This window comes from Panicum virgatum, chromosome 8N, assembly GCF_016808335.1.
Source record: "Panicum virgatum strain AP13 chromosome 8N, P.virgatum_v5, whole genome shotgun sequence".
In the NCBI taxonomy this organism is placed as follows: Eukaryota; Viridiplantae; Streptophyta; class Magnoliopsida; order Poales; family Poaceae; genus Panicum; species Panicum virgatum.
In genome coordinates, this window is record NC_053152.1 from 41,552,956 (window position 1) to 41,569,539 (window position 16,584).

The following is a 16,584-nucleotide window of genomic DNA, read 5'->3' on the forward strand; positions in this document are numbered from 1 at the left end:
ATGTCCACTCTTTCGACCTTTTCTACGCCCACTTCTAGTTCAGAGGTTCCCGGCTTGCGCCCCCACCGAATCATCACAATTCACAATTGCTCTGGGTTTTTTTTTACCAAGACAAAGAGAGAGCCTTTATTATTACTCAGAAACAGGGAACTAAAAGCGACAAAACAACTAGTAAGTGCCTTAGGCTGCCTGCACTGGGTACGTTAACCCATCCTCTACGCTATTTTCTAGTAGCGATATAGCGCAAAATGTTCCGCAGCGGCGTCCTGGGAATGAAACGCTAAAATACAGAAGGGTCTCCGTTCCGCCAAATCTAGGGGGGTCCAGGATCCCGCTATCCTGCGCGCCAGCCCCACCATGGATGCGGCCGTTGCTGCCCGCGAGCTCGCGCGAGAGAGGAGGTCCTGGGAATGAAACGCTAAAATACAGAAGGGTCTCCGTTCCGCCAAATCTAGGGGGTCCAGGATCCCGCTATCCTGCGCGCCAGCCCCACCATGGATGCGGCCGTTGCTGCCCGCGAGCTCGCGCGAGAGAGGAGGAGATGGTCCGCCGCCGCCGAAGGGATTCTCCAGCACCGCCGGCCAGGAAGGGGGGAGCAGGGGCGCGGCGCCTCCATCCTCCCTCCTCCCTCCCTATACCTGAGCTCGTGCGCCGCCGCGGCATGGCGAGGCCCTCCTCCCCTGCGGCCGGCGAGCGAGAGGCCCTCCTCCGCCGCGGCCCGACGAGGCCGTTCCGCCTCGCCTCGCCATGGCCGCCCAGCCCCGTCGCGGCCGCGCTGCTCCGCCCGCCCCGCTGCGGCCCCTCCGCTCCGCCCAGCCTCGCCGCTGCGCGGGCCTTTGCCTCCTCCTCCGCGCGTCCCCGGCCCACCCGCACGCTCGCCCCCATGCGCGCGCCCGACGCAGCCGCAGCCGCCTACACACGTGCTTGCCCGACGCCACCCGCCACACGCGTGAGGGAGGAGGAGGTGGCCATGGCGCGAGCACTGCTCTCTCGGCGATGGAATGCAGGGGAGGAGGCGGTGCGGCCCTCGTCTCGCCGGCGGGGGATGCAGGGGACGGGGCGACACGGGCTGTGGCTCACCGGCGGGGATGCAGGGGAGGTGGCGAAGGGGATGCCGCCGCGCCCGCACGGGCCTATGCTGCCGGAGCTCGAGGGCAGGGGATGCCACGCGGAGGGAGGAGGGCCGCATGGCAGGAGAGCTCCACCGGGGGGCGGGGGAGTCGTCCCGCGCGCCCACGAGCTCGCGGCCACGGACGAGCTTGCCGCGGCTCTGGTACGGGCGGCGCCGCCATGAACGCGGCGGCGGGCGAGCCGCAGGCCTCTGCCTCCGTCGAATCTAGCCAGCCGGAGCTCGGCCTCACGCGCCCAGCATGCGGAGGGCGAGCGGATCCGCCCGGAGGAGGCTCAGGCGTGGGGCTGGCGCAGCTCGCCGCCTGAGAGGAGGAGGAGGCAGGGATGGAGGCCGCCGCACCGCCGTGTGCACGCACGAGCTCCACGCGCCGCACTGCCGGGGGCCGTGGATCTCACCGGAGGGAGAGAGAGAGAGAGAGGAGCAGAGGACCGCAGGGAGGGAGGGAGGGCGACGGGGAGTAAAAAATAAAATGGGAGGCTGACATATGGGCCCCATGAATGGGTAGTTGGTATAGACGATGAATATAGAGGATGAATGGGTACAAGGAAACTGGATATAGAGGAGATAATTTTGATGACCAGACAAAAATATTCTTTTTAGATGATGAATTTAGAGTAAGTGCTGAAAGCCTTATCCTCTTCGCTAACTGTACGAGCTCGTGGGTCGCACTTTCTCTTTGCATGAACTACACCTTCACAATTTCACATGCACATAGTACTATAGTAGAGACCACAGAGTACGGCAGGATTCTCAGCTACTACCACCGTCCCGACTCTGCATGCACATCCGACAAATATGTTAATAGAAAACATAAATAGTCCTTTCCCTAAAAAACCAATGACCTGTTCAAGCGCTCTACTTCCACCATGTATTCTTCTTATGCTTCATTTATAATCCATGCGTTTATTTAAAGGATTCTAATAAACATCTACAGAATATAAGGATTATAAATCTCTGATGAGTTTTATGAGATTCTATTCAATATGGGGACGCAGAAGATCTCTCTTAGCAAGGCGGGGATCAGTTGTGCAACATCTATTGTTTATAGAAAGCCAAATAAAAAACTTTCAACCTAATGGGGCTCAACCTTTCAGATGTGTTTCCATGGTGCAAATATGTCTTTCTAAATTCCTTTGGACACTACCTCTATCATATTTGCACTATGGAAACGCGTTTGGAAAAGTTGGGCCCCATCACAGAACCTATCATATTTGCACCATGGAGACGCATTTGGAAAGGTTGGGCTTGGCTACGTTGCATGTTCTTGACTGTCTTGCTAAGAGTGATCCGCCACACCTGCCAGCCTGTCCTGGCCCCTAATAAGAAAATTTGTAATATCTTTGATGCATCCCAAGGGTAATCACAATATTTAGAATATTCGTATCCTCCTTTGTTTTATTTACATTACGTTCTCTAAACGCCATGCCATGTGAAGAAAGAAGGATATAATCTTTGCAACGAACGCCAGTATCCTGTTTTCTTCCTTAGATGCAGATTGTGGTTGTTTGAGACATTCATATGGCTATGCACTGCTTTGGACCACTAATCTATATCTAATATTAAAGAGAATGAAACAACCACAAATCCCTTTGTCTTTAATATTAGATATCCCTTTGTCTTCTTTTACTTCCCAATATCCCTCCTTGTCCCGAATGAGATAATTTCAACTCATAATCCATGCTCAGACAAGCTAACAAAATAAGTTTTACACATTCCGTTGCAACGTAAGGACTCAATAAACATATTAAGAAAGGATAAGACCTTGAAAGCTTAATTGCATTGACCGTGCGCATGCATCCTATAACCCATGACTAGTACGTAGGTTTAAGTTCGTGTGGATTCTATGGTTTCAGTATACTGTATTCAGGTAAATAAAATGAAACAAAATACACGTACGACGGCAGCAAAAGGGCATAGGATAAAAATGGGCTTCTCCACATTACTTATATTTCGAAAAAATTATACTCCCTCCGTTCTTTTTTATATGACACCGTTGACTTTTTTCTTCAATTTTGACCAATATTATTTAATTAATCAGTTAGTTAAATGAAGTGAAATGAGTATCTTTACGTCTATTATCAAGAGTCTCTTGAATCTAACTTGAAGATTTGGCTATTTGCATAAATATTTGTAGAAAAGACGAATATTCAAATGAAGAAAAAAAATCAATGGTGTCATATATTTAAGAACGGAGGGAGTAATGCGTTGAGTACTCCCTAAACTATATTTTTGTGTCCTAACGTCAAATACTAGTGACAGGATCCATGGAATAATATAATACTGTATTTAACACACGACTGATGAGAAAATAAAGAAGAAACACGACTGATGAGAAGAGAAAAATGTGGATGCAAACCTCCTTCGGCAGCTACTGGCAAGTGCCCGTATCATAGTAGAAACGTAGCGCGCGAGAGAGTCCCAGAGAGACAGACGAAGAATGCAAGTAGCTAGCCAGCTATAAATGCATGCATGCTAGCTTAGCTGCTAGTCCGTGGCGAAGCTGCAAAGTCGATGGGCTCCATTTCTTATCGTTGAGGCCAACGCAAAACTTTGCCTTATTAGCTCGTGCTTTGGTGCTTTAATTTCCTAAAGGCTAAAGCAAAAATATTAAAGCGTGGTTGTTTACTTGGGGCGGGATGTAAATTAAAGCATAAAGATAGTACCGCCTTCTTCCAGCTGCTTAAAGCGTGGTTCTTTTCTTGGGGTGGGATGTACAGTAACGCATAAAGATAGTACCGCGCGCCTTCTTCCAGCTGCCAAAGTATATTAGCAGCTACATGCTCCATTCCTTTTTAAATATAAGTCGTTCTAACTTTTTTAGAAATATAGTTTTCATTATGTATCTAGATTGTCTAGAGCCCTCTATTGCTTTGGCACCTTTTTCCTCCATCTGCAGTAATCTTTTGGTTTGGATGATTATTATTTCCCCACTCTGTACAGGTTACGACGATAGAATGCAGAAAACCATAGCCACTCCCAACGTTTTCCATTGATGCTTCCAATACTATTTCAAACAGGGATGGATCTACGATAGAATGTAGAATATATACAGCCGTCACTAATGACAGTTATTAGTGACAGTCCATCATATAACCCATCAGTCATACTTTCTTATTGGTGACGTGCTCCAATTTTGTCCGTCACCAAAGTGAATTTATAAAATAAAAATAGAATAAAAATGCATTGTATTGGTCACAAATACCCGTGCATAAACATAACTGTAGCTTCTAGCTACTTCATTTGTTTACACAAATATGAATATGTACACACAATGTAGCTTCTAGCTACTTCATCCCACAGCAATGACATAGATCACTCCTATTCAATATATACACACATCAAAACCAAATCCGAGTGTGATTCAACTAAGTCTGTAGCAATACTTTTTGCTTCCCTAAGAATGGCCTTCTCTAGTTTCAGTCTTCCCACCTGAAATTATACAATTTGTGGAAATCTTTAATGATTGTAAACATATTTGATGACCGAATTAGTGATCCAACTAGTCATGAAACGAATTTTTGAAGCAATTCCTTAAGGAAGAAGTCTACGTAACCCCCTCAACTATTGTACCTAAACTACTTAACTCCCAAACTACAAAACCGGTTATTTTACCCCCTTAACTTTCCAAAACCGGCCAAATAACCCCAAAGCGGTTTTGTCATTTTTTTTTATTATTTATTTCAGCTGAATCTTTGAAAAATCATAACAAATCACAAAAAATTCCAAAAATTGAAAATCAAAATTTGTTGGACTCTACATGAGTAGATCTACATAGTGAACATATAATATATTATATTTTAGTACAAATTTTTTATTGTAGATTTAGATCTATACTTTTTGCAATTAATGAGAATAATTCATATCTACAATTTTCATTGTCCAATTGTAGTGAAATTTTTATGGTGAGCTAACTATTGTATGCTTGAACTCTAGTAAAAACTTCATACTCATTGGATCATGTATACCTTTGATATAAATTTATTTATGTTCATGCTGGTTAAATTTAAATAAATCTATAACTAAATTATAAATGATCCAATGAGTATAAAATTTTTACTACAGTTCAAGCATACAATAATTAGCTCACCATAAAAATTTCACTATAATTGGATAATGGAAATTGCAGATATGAATTATTTCCATTTATTATAAAAAAGTATAGATCTAAATCCACAGCAAAAAATTTGTACTAAAGCATACCATATTATATGTTCACTATATAGATCTACTCATGTAGAGTCCAACAAAATTTGATTTTTAATTTTTGGATGTTTCTATGATTTGTTATGAATTTTCAAATATTCAGCTGAAATAAATAATAAAGAAAAAGACAAAACCACCATCTAAAACAGTCTTGGGGGGGTTATTTGGCCGGTTTTAGAAAGTTCAGGGGGTAGAATAACCAGTTTTGTAGTTTGGGGGGTTAAGTAGTCAAGGTCCAATAGTTGAGGGTGTTATGTAGACTTCTTCCATTCCTTAAATTGGTGTAAGTAGCAGCAAGGTAGCACATTTGTTACTGTGGTGTATATTTCTTAAAGTGCAAATTAGGATTATGTCAGAAAGAACTCACAGCCTGGTATAAATATAGCATCCTTCTCATTTCTATGTAAGAATTCATCATGACTATTATTGATGACACAAGTAGAAAAGACAATAGCTTCCAAAAACAGAACGATCAAATAGCATGGAATCTTACAAAAACATTGCAAGCACATTATAGCATAGCAATTTTTTGTTGCATTGGCAGAGTTGTCCGAACGATGCACTTCATAGATGAGGAGCAGCACATCAGCCCCTAATGCTGAATGGCCAGGGGAAGAACATACCTGCCCATCTTTAGAGAAGCATATATGCCTTGCGCACTCTACGTGCACTGGCAGCAGTAGATGGAGCAGAAAGCTGAGGAATCTCGTGGCGCTGAAATATAAGAGAAATAGTATCAAGCTGGGAGACCACACAACAGATCAATAATTGTAGCACCGAATAGAAATAACAAAACAGGAACCAACTTAACTACATAGGCACATTTTTTTACCAAACTTATATAGGAAATTTAGGCTCATTTGCTTACAATCAATTTCAGCCCAAGGTACAGATATTTTCAGATTAGCGCAAGTTACAAACAGAAGCATTGGTGTACCCTTAGTATGCTTCAGTTGCAGCTAGCTAGTGCTTCCAAATGACAACACAACACAATCCCTTTAATGTCCCTTGGGGTATTATTATACTGAAGTGGAAGTAGTAGAATCAAAAGTAACACAACATAATCCCTTTAATGTCCATTGTTCGGTCCTCTCTTCAACTAATAATACCCCAAGGATGATGGTGATTGAATGGGAGATGCAGGCCTATCATACTAGCACACAACCTCCAGTAACCTAAGGACTGAGGGATTGAATCAGTCCTCTCTTCAACAAACAATTTCTGAATCCAGAACTCCTAAGGACTGAATCAAACAAAAAAAAAGCATTCAGACAGGGCAGTCGTGCTAATAGCTCACTGGAAAAACAATCTAGTTAAATCAGATATTCTAGTGTTGTTTGCAAATGTCAAGAGTATTTTCGACTAGAGGAATGTCTATTTTCAAGTGTCAGGAGTACTAGTATTTTTTTTTCAAATGTCTGAATCTACAGAAGTCACCATTGACAATAATGATAACTTATGCTCAGTTCAGTAATCCAGAAATAAATCTTATCCCAATTCTGCAAGGAGACATAAACAGCAGACATGAAGATAAATAAATCGTCACGCTTCTAGAATATGTACCTCATCAATTAGTCCCTTCTCGAATTCTGACCATGCCGTTGGATGTTTGCTTTCTAGTAGTTCCTTCATGGACATTCCACGGCGAGGTAGCCTCCGCTATGCCGCGCTAGCTGCTAGCCCTTGCTGCTGCTTGCCCCGTCTGTCGTGTGCGCATGTGTGGATCTGGATCAGAGATGGGACGAGAGGAGAGGAGGGAGAGAATGAGAGACAAACGTACCAGACACTAGCGCGGTCCTGCAGATCCACCGCCGGAGGTGTCGAGGACGGCAGGGGAGGCCGCCGTGTAAGGATGAATCCGCATCCCGAGTTCCTGGTACACCCCCGCAGACAGCGCAGGGATGAGGAGGAGGGGGCGGAGAGTAGGATCCCTGATGCGATGGTGCATCATCGCTGGAGAAGTCGACCAGCGAGCACTAGGTCACCATGGATCAGGCGGCGGCGTTGGCAGTACAGAGAGCGAAGGGAGTGAGAGGGAGGACGCGCAGCGCTTGAGGGAGGGAGGGAGGCGGCGGGGGGGGGGGGGGGGGGGGGGGGGGGGGGGGGGGTGGTTGTTTTGGGCCGGGTGAAAAGGCCGTGGCATCCTAGGCCAGGTTGTCCGTAGAATTTCTATTCTGCCTTGCCACGGATCCAAACAACTAACATTAGTGACGCTGACCTTTCTAATCTCATCTCACCGGCGTCATCCCTGCCGCGCCGCGGCATTTCGCCGAACGAGTGGTCTCTTCCTTTTCTCCTCCCGGCTACAGTTGAGAGCGGCGAAAAGGAGGAGTCCGGTGCTCCCGCCAGCGAGGGCGCGGTTCCTCTTCGCCTCCGGCGGCCCTCGTGGCCTCGGATGTGGAGGGGACCTGTGCTTCCTCGACCGGCGGTGTAAAGTAGGTCCTAGGCTAGCTAGGTTAGGGTTTTCGGGCGGCGACGGCGAGGCGGCGGCGACGGCGCAGCCATGGAATAAGTCCCTCCGGCCTCATCCCCGCTTCGTTGGTGTATACTCCGGCGCCGGTGAGAGGTCTGTGGGGGAGGAGCTCGCGAGGTCCGGAGTTTCCGCCCGCGTGGTGTCTACTCTGGATCTGTGTTGCTCCTGTGTAGGAGTCCTGCCGGCGGTGCTTCAACTAGGTACGGATTGGAGCTCGCCGGGTTTTTGCAGTGGGATAGCTAAGGGGTTCGTGGTGGTTGGGTGGATGGAATCTCTCCTGCTTCTTGCTGTTCGTCGGCAAAAGGAGTGGCTCGATGGCCTCAGGTGCTCGGGGTGCGTCCCCAGCCGACATGCTTTCTTCGTTGCTTCGTTCTGCGGCTCATCTCAACGCCTTCGTGCTATGGAGCTCCTGCTGGCTTTGGGTGTCCTGTTGTTCTTCTTCGGCCTCGGCGTTCGTCGTGGCCGAGGAGAGTGGCGGCGATGGAGACGAACGGCGGTTTCTACAAGCACAAGAGATCCGAGGGACTCGGTTGTAATTTTCTTTTCTTTCAGGGTCTTTTGTGTAAGCTTGTGGGTACAGCTGTCCCTTCTGTACGCGTCTAGTAGGATCCTGTATGGGCTTCGTTTCGTATTTGTACGTCTTTTGGTATAATACATGTACCGTTTAATAAAAAAAAACATTAGTGACGCTGACAAAAACTACGTCACCATTGTGTTATATTACAGGTGACGGGAAATACTGTTGCGCATCACCTATATAATATGTTGGTGACGCGCTACTCATTACATGTCATAATTGTGTTTCATCATTAGTGACGCATGTTAAGATTGTCCATCACCACTAACTAATTAGTGACACATTTTAACATTACCCGTCATCAATATATGTGTACCAAGATAAGACAAATGATACAATTATTTATCGGTGACATTTTTGATAGAAAGCCGTCACTATTCTGAAATTAGTGACGTGTGAAGTTTCCGCGTCACTAATATGGGTGTCTCCTTTTAATATTTTTAATGTAGTGACTAAAAGTTCATCTTCAACCTCCAACCTCTCCTCCTCAAGTCAACCATGGCAAAAATTCTGCTCATTACTTTGCCTTCACTTTGCATTCCAAAGAGACAAGAACCAAAACAAAGTCGAGTAGGAACAAAAGCAATTATGCTTGAATCGGATAGGCATCCTACTACCACTACTCCAAGGTGAGTAAGCGCTTTGTCGCCACAATCTAGTACATGCCCAGGCAAAAAAGTACTAATGGCCGCACTCGATGACCAAGGACATTTGCTCCCTACTCTCATCATATCAAACATTTGTGCCAAAAGCATCCAAACATTACGACCAAGTACAAAGCAATATAAATTTGTACATGTCAAAACTCGTTTGCGGGCTCTAGGCTGTCGACAATTCTGTCGGCCACTGGCTTGACCACCCCGAGGAACTCGATAAACTTGTCCTCATCATCACAATCTGGGCTCATGCCATCTCGGGGGGGGGGGCAAATTTGCTTGAGGCCAGTAGGACTGCACCAATCCGAGTACTTGAGGCACATACTGTCGGGTGGTGTCCGATAGGTACTTCATGATGCCCTGTGGAGCTCTTTGCAGTCGCTCCAGCAAGGTCAGCGATGTTCCAACATCCTCCTCGGAAGTCTCCACCATGTCGACAACGGCTTGAGTAGCGACCTTCATCTCATCAAGTTGTTGTTGCAAAAGATATTTTGAGTCAGATAGATCTTTGATCTGCTGCATCATCTCAACGAGTTGGATGTCGAAGTCTTGTTCATCTTTTGCAGCTTTTCTATCTCATCTGCGTGATGGTACATAAGAAGCTTTAAGTCAGTCACCAAATCTTCCTGAACGGCTAACGACTTTTTGAGCTCTGCGTGTACATGACAAATCATATAAGCGCAGGATGTAGTAAAGGAAGCTACTCGACCATTCGATTACTTGACTACTCGACAACAGCTAAGTAGCTCACCTTTCTGTTTCTTGTAGCAGTCTTTATGCTTCGTGATGGGAGCATAAACCCGGGGTCCCTAATGGGCCCGCCTTAAACAATAACGGCCCAACATCCTGTTGGGCTCACTCCGGCATAGCCCACGAACCGGTACGGGCAACTGCCATTCCTCAGTACCCAACACGACCAGAGGCCGGCCCTCCGGGGACACGTGGAGACCTCCCGACCTAGGACACCCTCGGTCAGCGCCGTACCGGGTGACCCGGGCCGTGCGCTTCAAGAACGCCGCCCCATACAACGGGCGTGCTGGTCAAGCCAGGCCCCGTACGGGCTCACACATTGCCCACTCTCTCCGCACGCCACGCCTGCATGATTCACATGACCCCCTGACAGGGGCACAGTGTTGGCCGTGCAAGCCGCACGACGCAACGGGACAGAGCGTCAACGAGCTCTGCCTTCCACGCCGTAATGAAGGCTTCCCCTGGACACTGCTCCATTATGCCAGTGGGTGTGACAGGGAAGCACCGCCTGATCGTGGCAGGGCACCCCTCAACGGGTGTGCCGTCCTTCGGGCAGAAGCCACGCAGGGAAGGACGCGCGACAGCGCTACGGACAGAGGAGCTGGTATGGACGGAAAGGATAGGAGACGACCTCCGAGCGACTGACCGAGTGGCCATGCCGCCCCAACTGACCAGGGATGGGATAGCAGCTAGACAACCCGTCGCCCAAGAAAACCAACCTGATGCAAGCCTCTCCACTCCCGACCGACCGGGCGGGGCCCGATGACTGATGAAGATGAAGAACCCCCGGGCGGAACCAAGACACCACGATAGATATATATAAACAGGGGGCCCCACCTTGAACTATAGAAGGGAAAGCCCCCCACGTAGGAGAGGGTTCGACTCAGAGAGATCCAAGCTCGAGAGCACATACTGCTTGAAGGCTTGTAAGCTCCCCTCTGTACATTTGAGCACCTTGGGCTCGAGCGCAATAGAGTAAGAGAACCACCCCCATACTGGACGTAGGGCACTTTCCGGTCCGAACCAGTCTAATTCCTCGAGTCTTTGTGTGGTAGACCATATCCGATCAAACGCACAATACACTAGCAATCGAGTAGTTTGATAGTTGTCCATTTTCCGAGCCGACACTTCGCCAGCTGAGACTTAATCCTCTCCTCGAGAGCTTCCTTGTCTGCCACAAGCTGTGATACTTGCTCTCGCAGGAGGCGAACTTCTTGGCTTTCATGGAGCTTGTTGTTCTCTTGCTCGGCCATATCCTGAGCAACAGACAAGAGTTAGCAACCAACTAGTCCATATACACAGATAAGTACTCGAATACAAGGCTGCTTACCACCAGGAGTTTTTAGCACTCAGTCATTTGATCTTGCACAAGTTTTTGGCATTTCGCCATGTTCTCCTGTACAAGTTTAATTCTTTCTGCCGGCAGCAGTGTATTATGTGCAGGAGTAGCTGAAGCACTCTCCCGCACCGCCAGCAAGGTCATCTCCCCCTCTTTGGGTCCAACATCCTTTATGACCCGTCCCGCGGGTTCTTCTTGGAGTGTTGGACCTAATGTTTCTATCATATGAACAAGCCGAGCGAAAGGAAGAGCGTCGCAATCTAAAGGAGGCGGTAGGATGGGCTCACCCGTGGGAATCTCAGTTGTGGGAACTTCATCATCCCCCCCTGGGCGGAGATTCTCCTGTTTTCCTAATGGGAGAATCCCTAACAAAGGAGGACACCAGATCATCGACGGCCTGAGCGTCAACAAGCGGCGCATCCTTGGGCGCCCCAGCTGCAGGCTTGGGAGCCGAGGGCATAAAATCGGGAGCACTTCCCATCCCAAGGTTCGCTTTGCTGAAGAAAAAGGCAAATAGTACTCGACAAGACGCCAAATACGAATCAGAGCCAAAAATATGGTCAAGAAGACTTATAGGGCCGCCCTCTTGATAGGCAGTTTTCCCTGTTGGAAATATTTCAATTAAGATATATTGTGATCTTCACTATTAAGGAAGCGTTTAAACCATCTAAACGCGATTAAGGAAACCTAATGATAAAACCCTAATGGGCTGTGATCAGCAGGCCCATTAGGCCCGTTTCCAGAGGCTGGCCCCAGCCCCACAGTGCCTATAAATATAAGGTCGTGGTTAGCACCTTAATCAACCCATTCATCTCAATCTAAAACCCTAGCCACCGCTAGTCTGATCGCTAAAGGCACTGGAGGGGTTTGGAAGGCCAAGCACTCCCGTTGGCGCCCGGAGGACGCCGATTCGCCGCTGCGTCTTCTACACCGACAAGAACGCCTACTTCCTCTACGGATCAGGCGTAAATGGCTGCTGCAACTGCTAACGCTGGTATAATGTTTACCAATTTATTCCGCATTAGATTGATTTGTCATGAACTAGGTTATGTTCAGATCTTGGGTTATTAGCCTCTAATGTTTAAGCCTGGCTAATTCTAACAATCGGTATCAGAGCCATCTTAACCTAGTCATGCACGGTCAATTTTGAGCCATGTTTATGCCTCTGATTTTCGTCGGTTTAAGATGCAATTAGATCCTGCATAATGGCTTTTATGTGTTAATTATGCGTGATTAGATCTAAATCATGGTTAATTAAGTTTCTGATCACGAGATTAGATCTAATCTAATTCGGTTTAGGTCAAGTTTAAGATTAATCTTAATCTGTTCCCCAAATTAAGCCTCTGTTCATGTTAACTTCCGCGAAATTAAAGTCAAACTCATGAGATTGATGCATCAGTGAGCATTAAGAAGGAGGGGAAAAGCAATTTTCAGATCGCATTAAGAAATCCCCAAATCCCGTGATGAACCCTAACCCTAACCCTAAGATTGAAGGAGCACTTACCTGTGTGTGGCCATGAGTATGCCCACTGAGCACCACGGCAGGGCCTCCCCGACGGAGCCGCGCGCGGCTTGAGCGCACGCGGCGCCGGCGGGAAGGCCCGCGGTGGCGCATGAGGAGCGACAGCGCTACACCGCTCACCGCGCTGGAGGCCACGGGCTGTGCATGAGGCGGGACCAGAGCAGCCGGCGCGTGTGGCCCGCGCAGACCCGCGCGTGGCCATCGCCCATGAGGCGGCGGCGGCCTCCGACGCCCGCGTGCGTGCGGCTGCTGGGCCCGCGAGGCGGCCGACCGGCCGGCCCGAGCCGCACCGCGGCAGGCGCAGCCCTCTGCTGCAGCCGCACCGTGGGGCCCGCTGGCGCGCGGCACAGGCGCATGAGGCGGCATCCGCACCGGGTCGCGGGGACGAGTCCGCCCCACCGGCGCGTGGCACTCGGCCCTGGGCGGCGAACCGAGCGGCGGCCGCGAGCCCGTGCCTCGCGGCACGTGGCCTGCCTGCGGAGCCCGCCCGCACGAGGAGGCGGTCGTTCGGCGGCCTGGCAAAGCGCATGGCGCAGGCAAGGCGGCCGGATTCAGCGTGCTCCCACGCAGGCGTGCGCGGCGCACTGCTGCTGGCGCGCGGCGCTGGACTGGAGGCGAGCGGTGGCTGATGTCTGAGAAAGAAAGGGAGTGTGGCTTGAGTAGGGTTCTCAGACCAGCCTCCTCCCGTTATATATGATGCTAGATCAGTTATCAGCCATCCGATCGTAATGAACGGCTGAGATTGTTCCGCATTAGGGTTTCGTGGGATGGGCCAAATGGGCCAAATGCGCAGATTGGGCCCGCGCACAAGGGGATGTTTTTGGGCTGTGTTTCATGAGTTTTAGCCCAGTTTAATGTTTAAAGCCTTTTCTATTACTATTTCTTATGATTTAAGCTTAATTTTAATTGCTGTTATGTTAAAGGCTTTAATTATTTCTGTTGCACTTATTAATTACCAGCATTATGTTAATTAATTTCCATGAGTTATTTAAATGCTTTTAATCATATTTTAATTGCATTTATTCACTGAAAATTATGTTCATCCACCATAAGCAATTAAGATGCACTCTATTTAAATGGAACCATCGGGAAGTTTATTTAGAGCACTTGTAATTAATTCTGACCATCGTTGATTTAATTACGAGTTTTAATGATAAATTTCGTTTGTTTTCCCCATCGGTGATGCAAATTGAAATTTATGTATGATTTTAATCAGACCATCGTAGGGTTAATTTCATACTTTTTATGCGCATCTTAATTGTGAGTTTAATTAAGTTATTATTCTCATGATTTTCAGTGAACACTGTGACGGGCTACCTGAAATCCATTGAGCCCCTGAATGGCACCAACTATCCAAGCTGGTATAAAGATGTTCAGGTGGCCATTGCTGTGTGCGAGTATGATCTCGCATTACGTCAAGATAAGCCAGCAGAGCCCACTGATCCTAATGGTGATCGTACTGCCATTGAGAAGTGGGAGAGATCAGACAGGATGGCCAACATGATCATTAAGAACACGATCACACCGGCCATCTGTGGTGCTATTCCTGATAAGGACCAGGATGGTAATGAGCTGAGCGCCAAGGCATACCTTGCCAAGGTGGAGGAGAACTTTAAGAGTTCTTCCAAGACTTATGCTAGCACCCTGATCATGAAAATGCTGACTTCACAGTATGATGGGCAAAGTGGAATCAGGGAGCACATTATGAGCATGTGTGACATGGCAAATAAGCTGAAGACACTGGATATGGCTATCTCTGATGGTTTTCTGGTGCACTTCATCATGACTTCTCTGCCAGCACAGTACAGTCCCTTCAAAATAAGCTACAACACTCAGAAGGCGACTTGGAGCATGGCTGAGCTCATTAGCTACTGTGTTGAGGAAGAAGAAAGGCAGAAAGCTGAGAGGATGAAGGATGCTGTCAACATGGTCAGCGAGCGCTTTGGGCGTGTTAGCATGAGCAACACTCCTAAGCATCAGGCTGAATCTGACAGTAGCAGGCAGCATAAGAGAAAGTTTAAGGGCCATAAGAGCAAGGCCGTGTCACATAAGAAGACCTCTAATGAGAGGCTGTGCAAGTTCTGCAAGTCACCTAAACATGAGCAGAAGGATTGCCATGGATTTAAGGAGTGGCTTAAGAACAAAGGTACAATTACTGATTATGTATCTTTTATTGATGAATCATTCTTAGTGAATTTTTCTCCCAATACTTGGTGGATTGACTCAGGTGCCACTGTGCACATTTCCAATTCACTGCAGGTATTCAGTTCGATCCGAACTATAAGAGAGGGGGAGCGAAGTCTAAGAGTGGCTGATGGCAATGAAGTGAAGGTTGAAGGCATTGGGAGCTTCAATTTGGAGTTACCAGGCGGCTTCAACCTTAGTTTGCATGATGTTCTTTATGTTCCCAGTTTGAAGAGAAACCTTATTTTTGTTTCGCGTTTAGATAAGTCGGGACATATTTGTGAGTTTGGCAACTCAGTGTGCAACATTAAATTTCATAATTTAAGTGTGGGCCTTGGTCATTTGCAAGGCGATCTTTATTTGCTCTCTCTTGATAAAGTTTATTCTGCAATGAATGTGGATGATGTATCGCATAAGCGTAAGCGTGATAATGAGACTTCTTCGAAATTGTGGCATTGTCGTTTGGGCCACATTTCGAGGGGGAGAATTGAGCGTCTCATAAGAGAAGAGATACTCCATTCATTAGATCTCTCAGACTTAGATCAACAATGCGTTGATTGTATTAAGGGGAAGTTCGCTAAGACAATTAAGAAAGGAGCTACTCGGAGTTCGGGCCTATTAGAAATAATTCATACTGATATTTGTGGCCCGTTCCCAGTAAAGTCTGTTGATGGTTTTGACTTGTTCATTACTTTCACAGATGACTTCTCTCGTTATGGTTATATTTACCCCATTCGTGATCGATCCGAGTCATTAGATAAATTCAAAATATTCAAGGCTGAAGTGGAAAATCAGCATAATGTCACTATTAAATTAGTGAGATCGGATCGAGGTGGTGAATATTATGGGAGACATGCTCCATTCGGCCAAGTACCTGGACCATTCGCTAAGTATCTTGAAGAGAATGGTATAAAGGCCCAGTACAGTATGCCGGGCGAACCACAGCAAAACGGAGTTGCTGAGCGTCGTAACCGTACACTAATGGACATGGTACGTAGCATGCTTAGTTATTCTACTTTGTCTGTGGAGCTGTGGATGGAAGCATTAAAAACAGCTGCGCACATACTTAATCGTGTTCCTTCCAAATCCGTGCCAAAATCACCTTATGAGTTGTGGTTTGGGAAGAAACCATCGCTTAATTATTTGCGTGTGTGGGGCTGTCCAGCCGAAGCTAAGTTATTTAATCCACAGCAAAAGAAATTAGATGATAAGACGGTGAGCTGCTATTTCATCGGATACCCTGATAAGTCTAAGGGATACCGATTCTACTGTCATGATCGTTTCACTAAGTTCGTTGAGACCAGGCAGGCTGTATTCCTAGAGGATGCAGGAATCAGTGGGAGCTTTCCGAGGAGGGAAATAAATCTTGAAGAAATACGGGCTGAGCTTCCCATCCCGGTGATTCAAGAAACAGTAACACCTCAGTTAGTGCCGCTGTTCGTTCCTTCCGTTCAGAGTACACCATCTGTTCAGATTACGCCTCCTGTTCAGAGTACTAGCGCTGCTCCGCCTGTTGAAGTAGCTCCTGAGCCTGCGAGCGAACAACAAGCTGAGCAAATGGCACCTAATGCTGAAGTTGAAAACCCTGTCGAGGTGCCTCAGACTGCACCTCAACTAGCACCTCAGCCTGTTGAACCATTAAGAAGATCACAGCGGGCTAGGAAACAGACAGTTTTCCCTGATTGTGAAACATACTTAAGTGAAGACATGTATGATATTGGGAAAGCTGATGATCCTAACTCATTTAG

General features: G+C 47.4%; 2 long non-coding RNA genes across 2 annotated transcripts; one reads left to right on the top strand and one right to left on the bottom strand.

Annotated features, from left to right (window-relative positions):
* Window positions 1-4,295: 4,295 nt before the first annotated feature.
* LOC120685791 lies at window positions 4,296-7,398 on the bottom strand. The gene is made up of 4 exons (XR_005679763.1): window positions 7,116-7,398; window positions 6,899-7,037; window positions 5,959-6,049; window positions 4,296-4,561 (listed from the first exon to the last, which is right to left on the bottom strand). It is a non-coding gene; the product is annotated as an uncharacterized LOC120685791 (long non-coding RNA).
* A 7,251-nt stretch (window positions 7,399-14,649) lies between these two features.
* LOC120686429 lies at window positions 14,650-15,195 on the top strand. Its single transcript, XR_005680174.1, has 2 exons — window positions 14,650-14,798; window positions 14,912-15,195. It is a non-coding gene; the product is annotated as an uncharacterized LOC120686429 (long non-coding RNA).
* Window positions 15,196-16,584: the final 1,389 nt, after the last annotated feature.